We start from the raw sequence: 7,978 nt of genomic DNA, 5'->3' as shown, positions 1-7,978 counted from the left end.
ACCTTCAATGTAGACAAAGATAGACGCAAACACATATGCTTAACCCAAATTCCTCAGCAGAGACATAATGTGTTAATTGTTAAGTGTGCTTCCTCCATGGCTCCGGCAGAATGAGGCAGAACTGTGTTATCATACACTGAAAAAAATAACATGTTGGATTAACTTAATTCAATAGTGGACATTGGTTGCACACAGTTGTTTTGCTTTGGCAGCAGATTAAACAATTGAGTTAAATTAACACAAGGTATTCATGTTCAATTCACCTGTGTATTTTGTGTTGATACAGAGTGACTGAAACATGTTTTGATAAAGTAATTTGAGCTCTTGGAACATTTTAATCCTTCACAATTTCATCACGTTATTTCAACACTATTCAATAATTTTTACTCCAATACTATTTGGTCACTTAAATACTACAAATTTTTTTCATAATATATAGTAGTATATTCTAGTGTCAATTACACTATTTTTTTGGCACTAAAACAGATTGTATTGTTCTCTAAAGATGGTCGCCTGTAACCCCTTGCCTTTCAAAAGAAAATGTCTAATTTCACTGCAGTGACAATAGGTAAAGAATTGAACTGACATTACTGTTTTACTGTAAAACAAATCAACAGTGAACAAGTAACATCAGTTTTTCAGTGTTTTACCAACTCACAGTCACAATGGAAATTGGACATTTTTCTTTTGAAAAAGGTTTCTGACAACCATCTTTGAGAAGAACAATACAAACATAATGTTCAAGGTCTCTATTGTCGAGATTAAATTAAGTAACAATTGTAATTTAACACTTCAATGTAACTATAAAACAGATTTAAAATGCAAAAACATGAGTTACCATTCCAGCAATCATTTATTTTAATGTCTATACCTTTCTATTAACGCTCTTTATCATTAAAATGACCCATTTTTACCAGTTGCATTTGCAGTTGCAAAACCTTTATTCAAGAGCCCAACTTCCAACACTCACAAAGAATCTGGTCATTAACTGACATTCAAGGTTTAAGTGTCACTTACAGACACAGGTAAATATTTCAAAAATGTTACGCTGCCTTCAGTCCGGCCATGAATTCATCCTGTACATACATTGGCTTGCATAAGCATAAACCATCTCTGGTCCCACAGATAGGGGCTGCACACAAAGAAAAATGTTCCCTATAAGAGCCAAGTCTGAGTTGTATTCTTAGAAGTATTAAAACTCTTTACTGCAACTTAATTAACCTAAAGATCCGGTTTCACACGGCCCTGATGGCAGTATTCAGACTGTGTACAGTTCTCAATCCCTTCACCTGTAAGACAGATAGAAACTAAGACTGAAGAATGCTGCCAATCAGAGTCTTGTAGAGGGGAAAATAACTGGCCCGTCCACATGGCCGTAAAGGAACGAACACTTGGCCTCACGTGCACAACAACAGTGAGCTCTCCTTACTGGAGCAGGTCTGTCTTTAAGCTCTGGGCTTTCCTTGAGAGTTAAGTCACATCCAACTCCATTAAAACCTTTTGAATCCCTTCAAAAGTGTAGCGGAGCTGTAACGGATACCTCATCTTCAAAGAGTAACAAAGTCCAAACAGCAAGGCTGTTGATGGGCCATGCTGTCCAAATCTTGAAGAACCACCACACCCTCGATGATGATGCCAACATCAGAAAAGTCATTGCTGGCGTCTGTTTGGTGACGTAAATTCCCACTGTCGTTTTCATGATGGCACTCAGCGCAGTGGCCTCAGTCATGTCCTGGTTAAAGATAAAAACATTTCTTGAAGCTTTAAAAATAAATAAAAATAAACTGATTGCATTTGAATGCAGCAATTGCTAGGAGCCTTCAATCTTTACAAACTAATGTAAAGATTGAATTTTCATCTACATTTTTTCTGGAACTTGTTTTCATGTTCTTGGATTTTTATCATTAACCTGGATTTATCCAAGTCCCAATTCTGCCCTTGTCAGATGAGGGTCAGTGTAGTGTAGAAAGATGGTGGAATTTTCCTTCTTTCAATAAATTTGAATTGTTTGTCACACTGCCTTATTCCCTAATGTAAGAGACAATGTGTCAGAGGGTCAAAATAGGTTGTTTTTCACTTTCATAATGGGGGACTTTGGAGAAAAAAGTGGACTGTTTTGACCATTTGTTATAATCTCACCGTGTACTCCCGCTCCAAGACGTTGGGATTCTCATTCAGATAGATGCAGTCCTTTAATGTGGGACTCCCTTCTGGCATCAATGTCATCCTTAAGAAATAAAACAAAGAAAATAAAGATTATTGAACTCAAATTTTCAGTAGCACAGAAGAAGTGATCATAGACTGACTTCAGTCAGCATGTGACACCAGTACCTATAAAACAACAGGACTACCTGTTTGGACTGGACTTTATATCATCTCCAGGGATGAGATGTATATACATATATGTTTTTTATATTTGAAGAAAAAAATTCTCACAGTGGGACAGTGAATGCATGATTAAAATGTATCAGTAATCAGTACTCACAGGTAAGGGAGTTGCGCTCAGCAATGCCTGCATATACATCTTATACTGACCTAATGCAATGCAGATCCACTTTATAGTTAAACAATGTAGAGTTGAAGGTTCTTACTGTCATCATGGCAGATATGACTTTCAGCTTTTTTCCCTGCTCCCGGCCGCTTTGCAAACACTTGATTGTAGAGGCATGGCTGGGATGCTCTTAAACTCTGCGTTTATCTGAAACATGAAAATATTTTCACAGAATTTAGAAGACATTTCTAACACCAAATCTATACCTGCCCGCCATATCATGGCGTGTACTGTGCATGGTTAATCATCTGGGCTCTGCTATGGAATATTTGAAACACATCCTAATAAAGTCAAGCATTACTTTCACACATTTCATTACACAACTAGTCAAGGCAGAAATTTTTTATTACCTCCGTTGCATCAAAAAGGGCGGTTGTTTGAAATTTGCAATCCGAGAACACTCACGTTACAACCTCATTAAACTTCTAGCCCTATTCATTGTGAAAGTGGAAACAACGAAGGATCAAAATTAGGGTAAACACGGTTCAAGCAGGCCACATTTTAATATTTAAAATGTATATTTATATACAAAATTAAGAGCAAATACAACATCCTGGTCTCACCACAAAAACTTGAGCCCACGATCCATCAACTGACTCCAGGTGAAATGCAGAGTTGAGTTTGTCTGTCAATCTGCAGCAAAACAGGAAAAAATAATCTAGTCATTACAAAACTATATTTCAAGAAACATACATTAGGTGTACACTCACTGGCAACTTTATTTAGGTACACTGCATACAACATTGTAAAATATCAAATAATGAATGTGATTATTGCCTTCTCTAATGTGAACAGAGACTAACCATGTTCCATGTTCAAACACTGGGCTGACCGTGCAAAGCCAGCAGCTTGTGTCCCAAAAAGAGTTGTGTAGGCTACGTCAAGTAGTGGCAGGCCACCACTACGTGGTTATTAGGCTCCTACCACTGCGTTACACAGAGCAGACCGCTAATGTGTTTTTTTGAATTTCCTCTCCGTCTGCTCATGGTCCCATTGCACGGTGTGTGTGTGTGTGTGTGTGTGTGTGTGTGTGTGTGTGGTGTGTGTGTCGTCGCTAACTTAATGTCGCTGATAACGTTAGCTAAGGCTGCTCAATGGCCAAATGTCACTAACGCTACGGTCACGGTGCAATTTACACACAATGTAACTGAACAGTCAGTTGGCAAACCAGTACTAACAGAAACAGAATAATGAACACCGCAAAGTTAAATGTAAGATGAACGGCTCCCGCGCAAAAACTAGCTAGCTAATTCAAATAAAACATGGTGATAACATAGCGCGAGCAAAGAAACTCACGGTGCCTATTTAACGTTACGTAGTAACTCTCAAGACATTAAACTACATTTTGCTGAGCTTTATCAACAGTATTTAATTAGAAAATCCATATACTTACCGACCGAATAGTGGCGTGGAGTACAGTACGACGAGCCCTTTGATGTGACCGTTGCCTGCTTCTTCTGGCAACAATGTAAAGCGCGCCAGACGAGATCACGTGCGGTATCACGAGAATTACATCGCTTCTTTATTGACTCACTTCATGCCAACATGATCTGAACAAATTCACGTGCCCTCTTTGCATATTATGTAGTTTCTACACTATAGAGTTACGTTTAACTTTAAAACATGAGTTAATTGTGTTAAATGCATCCAAGACATTTACATAAATCCAAGAGTAGGCCAGTCTCCTTTTTTTCAGTGTACAGCTGTAAGATCTACCATCATCTATGGAGACACAGAGTTCTAGTCCTTCTCTGCCTGGAAAGGTTATGAGGTTTATGTTTAACACTGTTCTGAACGAGAACGGGGTAACACTGTCTCAACTTACAGGGCATGGTCAAGAACAAGGTCAAGGCAACTTTATTAATATCTGCAGGTTGATTTTGGTTTACAGTGAGAGTTGAGTGGGTCCGCGTTTCCTTCTACACACACACACACCAAACAAAAAACTTAAAGTTGGACAATTGTGTAGCAATCAGCAGTGTTGTTGTTTGACGAGACTAAAGGGAAAGCTTAGACAACATCAGGTCATTCATAGGTGTCAGGTCAGGGGACGAGTCAGGGGGCCAGTCTCCAATAACCATAACTGATCATGTGTAATTATCTTTGTCTCTCTACAGATTTAGAGTCTAGGCAGCTGCATGATAAGGGCATGTTTTATCTCAGGACTGTCTCCTTTTGGAAGTCGTAGTGCCAGCCACGCTTTAGCATGATTCCCAGAGAGACAAAATTAGGCTTTAGCATCTTTGTTTATGGCACCTGCAATATCTTTGTTTACCTTCAAAGTTTAGCTAGACAAGAGTTTAAATCCACCTTCAGGTTAGCACTGTAGAATAAAACATCACTGTTAAACTGTACTGCCTGCTTGAGGGCGTTTTCACACCGACAACCTTTAGTTTGGTTAAATCAAACTAGAGTGTGTTTGCCCCGCTGGTGCGGTTCGTTTGGGCAGGTTGCGCACCAAAAGTGGACCAAAGAAGCGTACCAAGACCTGCTTGAAGAGGTACTTGAAGAGGTCTCGGTACGCTTTCAATCCAACTCTGGAGCGGTTAATTTGTGGTGGGAACGTGATCCATACTCGCACAGCACCAACTCCGTCAGTCTGAGCTATTGTCTCCTGTAGTCAGCTGTGTTTAGCAGTCTACAATGCAGTAGAGCAGCGAGCTGTAGCAGCATGCAGGGTTTCTCTTACAGAAATAGACTGGGGTCAAGCTCACCGTCTGTCACTCGTATCTCCGTGATCAAACCAGCCGCTTCTCAAATTGCAGACAGACGCCGGCAGGGTAGAGCAAAGTCTCTGTGACCAGAGCAGACATGGTAATGTCTCTTGCGAAACAATGTCTGATCATTTTAATAAAATGAGCTGGTTTGACCACTAGACCAAAACCCAGGACCTTCTTCCTCTAGTTACTTTCATGCTCTCACCCCCAGGTTAACCTCTCATTTAGGCAAGGTGTATAATTTCTCTATGTTAATTTAGCGCCAAGATTGATTTTTACACTTTGAGGCAGTGGCCACTTAGGTCAACATCCTGAAATTTCTCAATTGGCTCCCCAGTTTGTTGTTAAACAGCAAGTAAAGTCTACATTTTTCTTGTGACTATAATTTTTTTTATCCGTTTTAAAGCTATGTAACTTTTCCCGCTTGGCGGAGTTGTCCCATCATATCTCATTGGAACACAGATCCGCGATTTATAAATGGTAGAGAGCCGCAATGCAACTGCAGAAGTGCCGTTCACCCGTTATGTCATTTATATACTGAAACCATTTTGGAAAACAGTTTATTAAGTTACAAAAGTTCTATAATTTTGCTTTAACACCTTCAGAATAACTAGTTACAAATTAAATTGCTTGCTAGATGTAAAATGCTGCAATGCTCCCTGTATGTGCCCATGTCCTCTTACTCTCAGCTTCTCATCCATTTCTTTTCGTTTTAGATTTCATCACCCCGAGTGTTACGTTGTCATGTGAATTTGGGCACGGTATATTTTTTTCACAATTAGAGAACAAATGCTTCATGGTTATAAAGGCATTACACACTTACATTTTTTCTATCTCAACAAAATCTTCCTGGGGTTTGGGACATCCCAAGGTTGACACACTCTGTGGTGCTCTATGTTTCTAGCATCTGACACACTTTGTATAAAAAAAGAATAGCTTATCTTAACAGCCTAAAAAGAAGGCCAGCAATGGAATAGTAGTCGTGGCATCAAACATAAGCTGATTAGTGGTTAACAGGTTTGCTGAATGAGCTTGAAACTGAGTTTCCATTGCCTTTATGGTGTTTCTTTAAAGATGATGATGATGATACAAGGGCACAACTACACACACATGGCCTTTATTACAGCCCCGTGGAGAGGTTAGTGACTCTTCACACATGCATGCTGTTGAGCACAGTAGTATCCTACAGAGCAATCATTCACCTCTCACTCCACACACACACTCCTTGTGAGTCCTGATTCTGACCTCGACTCCATTTGCTATTATATAATAGAGCTACATTATGTACACACCTGCCGACACACATTGCTGACGACGAAGAATATGATGTCTATGATAAATATATGGTTGTCTCACATTATTCTGGCTCATCGGATGTATAGTGCTGGATGTCCCTCCTGCTATCTCCACTATCTATTTAGTAAGGACGCCATCGCTACATCCGGAGCTTAGCACCGCTGGGACGTTCTGTAGTGAGAAATACAAACAAGCCTGAGAGTTTTTTGAGTAGATAGTCTTTCCATGTGTAGTCTATATCCTTGATGTTCACTTCTGGGATTTCTCTGGTGCTCTGTTTCTTACACTTTCATTTGTGTGGAATTTTAAACTCGGTGGATTTATGGGGACTATGGTTAACTGCAGTTTGTACATTTTACAGGTCCGCAGCCGCACTGCAAAATACACAGTCTGCAGAGTGGTGAACCAAATTTCAAAAAGCGTGAGTATGCGAGAAACTTTGTAGCTGTACCATACAATTGATATAACCTAGTACCGCACATATTTTCTGTGGCAAAATGTACAGTATTGTACAGCCATGTATCGCTCTTTCTTATATAAATGCAGATTACTTTTTGGAATTGAATTATTTAAACCATTTAAGATAAGGAATTTGACAAAGTTTCCTTTGGAGAGCATCATTTGAAAAAAAAGTAACTGCAATATATTGTAGAGTATCGCAAAATGTTTAAAATCACAGTATGTATTGTGATAACATCGTATCGAGTTAACATTATATCGTGAAAACATTGCATCGTGATAACATTGCATCGTGATAAACATGCATCGTGATAACGTAGCGTGATGACGCAGTATCATGATAACATAGTATCGAGTTAACATTGCATCGTGATAACATTGTATCGTGATAACATTGCATCGTGATAATATCGTGATAACATCGTACGGTAATAACATTGTATCGTGATAATATTGCATTGTGATAACATCGTATAAAACTCGTATCGTGAGGCCTCTGGGGATTACTACCCCAAAAATGCATTTTGTAAAGTACACATTCGTGAGTAGAGAGAAAGAGTAATACTACAAAGTAAAGGAAGATTAGGGGGCAGCGAGTAGAGAAAGGACATCCTCTTCTTTGCTTAGCAAACGGGAAGAAAAGTGAAAAATTACAGAATGAGAAAAATAAAGACCTGAGTAGTACCATCCTACCTTTGCTCAGCAAACAGAACTGTAGCTCAGGGGGTTTCAGGAAAGAGGGATTGAGAGGCAGTGAAAGAGAGATAAATGAGGAGAGCAAGATAAAACAATAAAGCACAGGTGAACAGAAGAGTGAGATGTTTAAGGACAGAATGAGAAGTAAGTGTATAGGGGAGACATTGACAGTGCCGAGGGCTTGTTGAACAGGCTCTTTTATGCAGAGGCACGGCTGCCTGACAGACAGCTCTGATATGGAGCATTAACACACACACAC

At 39.4% G+C, this 7,978-nt stretch overlaps 1 long non-coding RNA gene across 1 annotated transcript; it reads right to left on the bottom strand.

Moving 5' to 3' along the window:
- Nucleotides 1-2,652: 2,652 nt before the first annotated feature.
- LOC116676324 (uncharacterized) lies at nt 2,653-4,244 on the bottom strand. The gene is made up of 4 exons (XR_004328645.1): nt 3,945-4,244; nt 3,115-3,184; nt 2,902-2,982; nt 2,653-2,698 (listed from the first exon to the last, which is right to left on the bottom strand). It is a non-coding gene; the product is annotated as an uncharacterized LOC116676324 (long non-coding RNA).
- Nucleotides 4,245-7,978: the final 3,734 nt, after the last annotated feature.

Source organism: Etheostoma spectabile, unplaced genomic scaffold, assembly GCF_008692095.1.
Source record: "Etheostoma spectabile isolate EspeVRDwgs_2016 unplaced genomic scaffold, UIUC_Espe_1.0 scaffold00003027, whole genome shotgun sequence".
In the NCBI taxonomy this organism is placed as follows: Eukaryota; Metazoa; Chordata; class Actinopteri; order Perciformes; family Percidae; genus Etheostoma; species Etheostoma spectabile.
The sequence above is the reverse complement of the archived record's forward strand: the minus strand, read 5'-3'. Positions and strand labels throughout refer to the sequence as shown.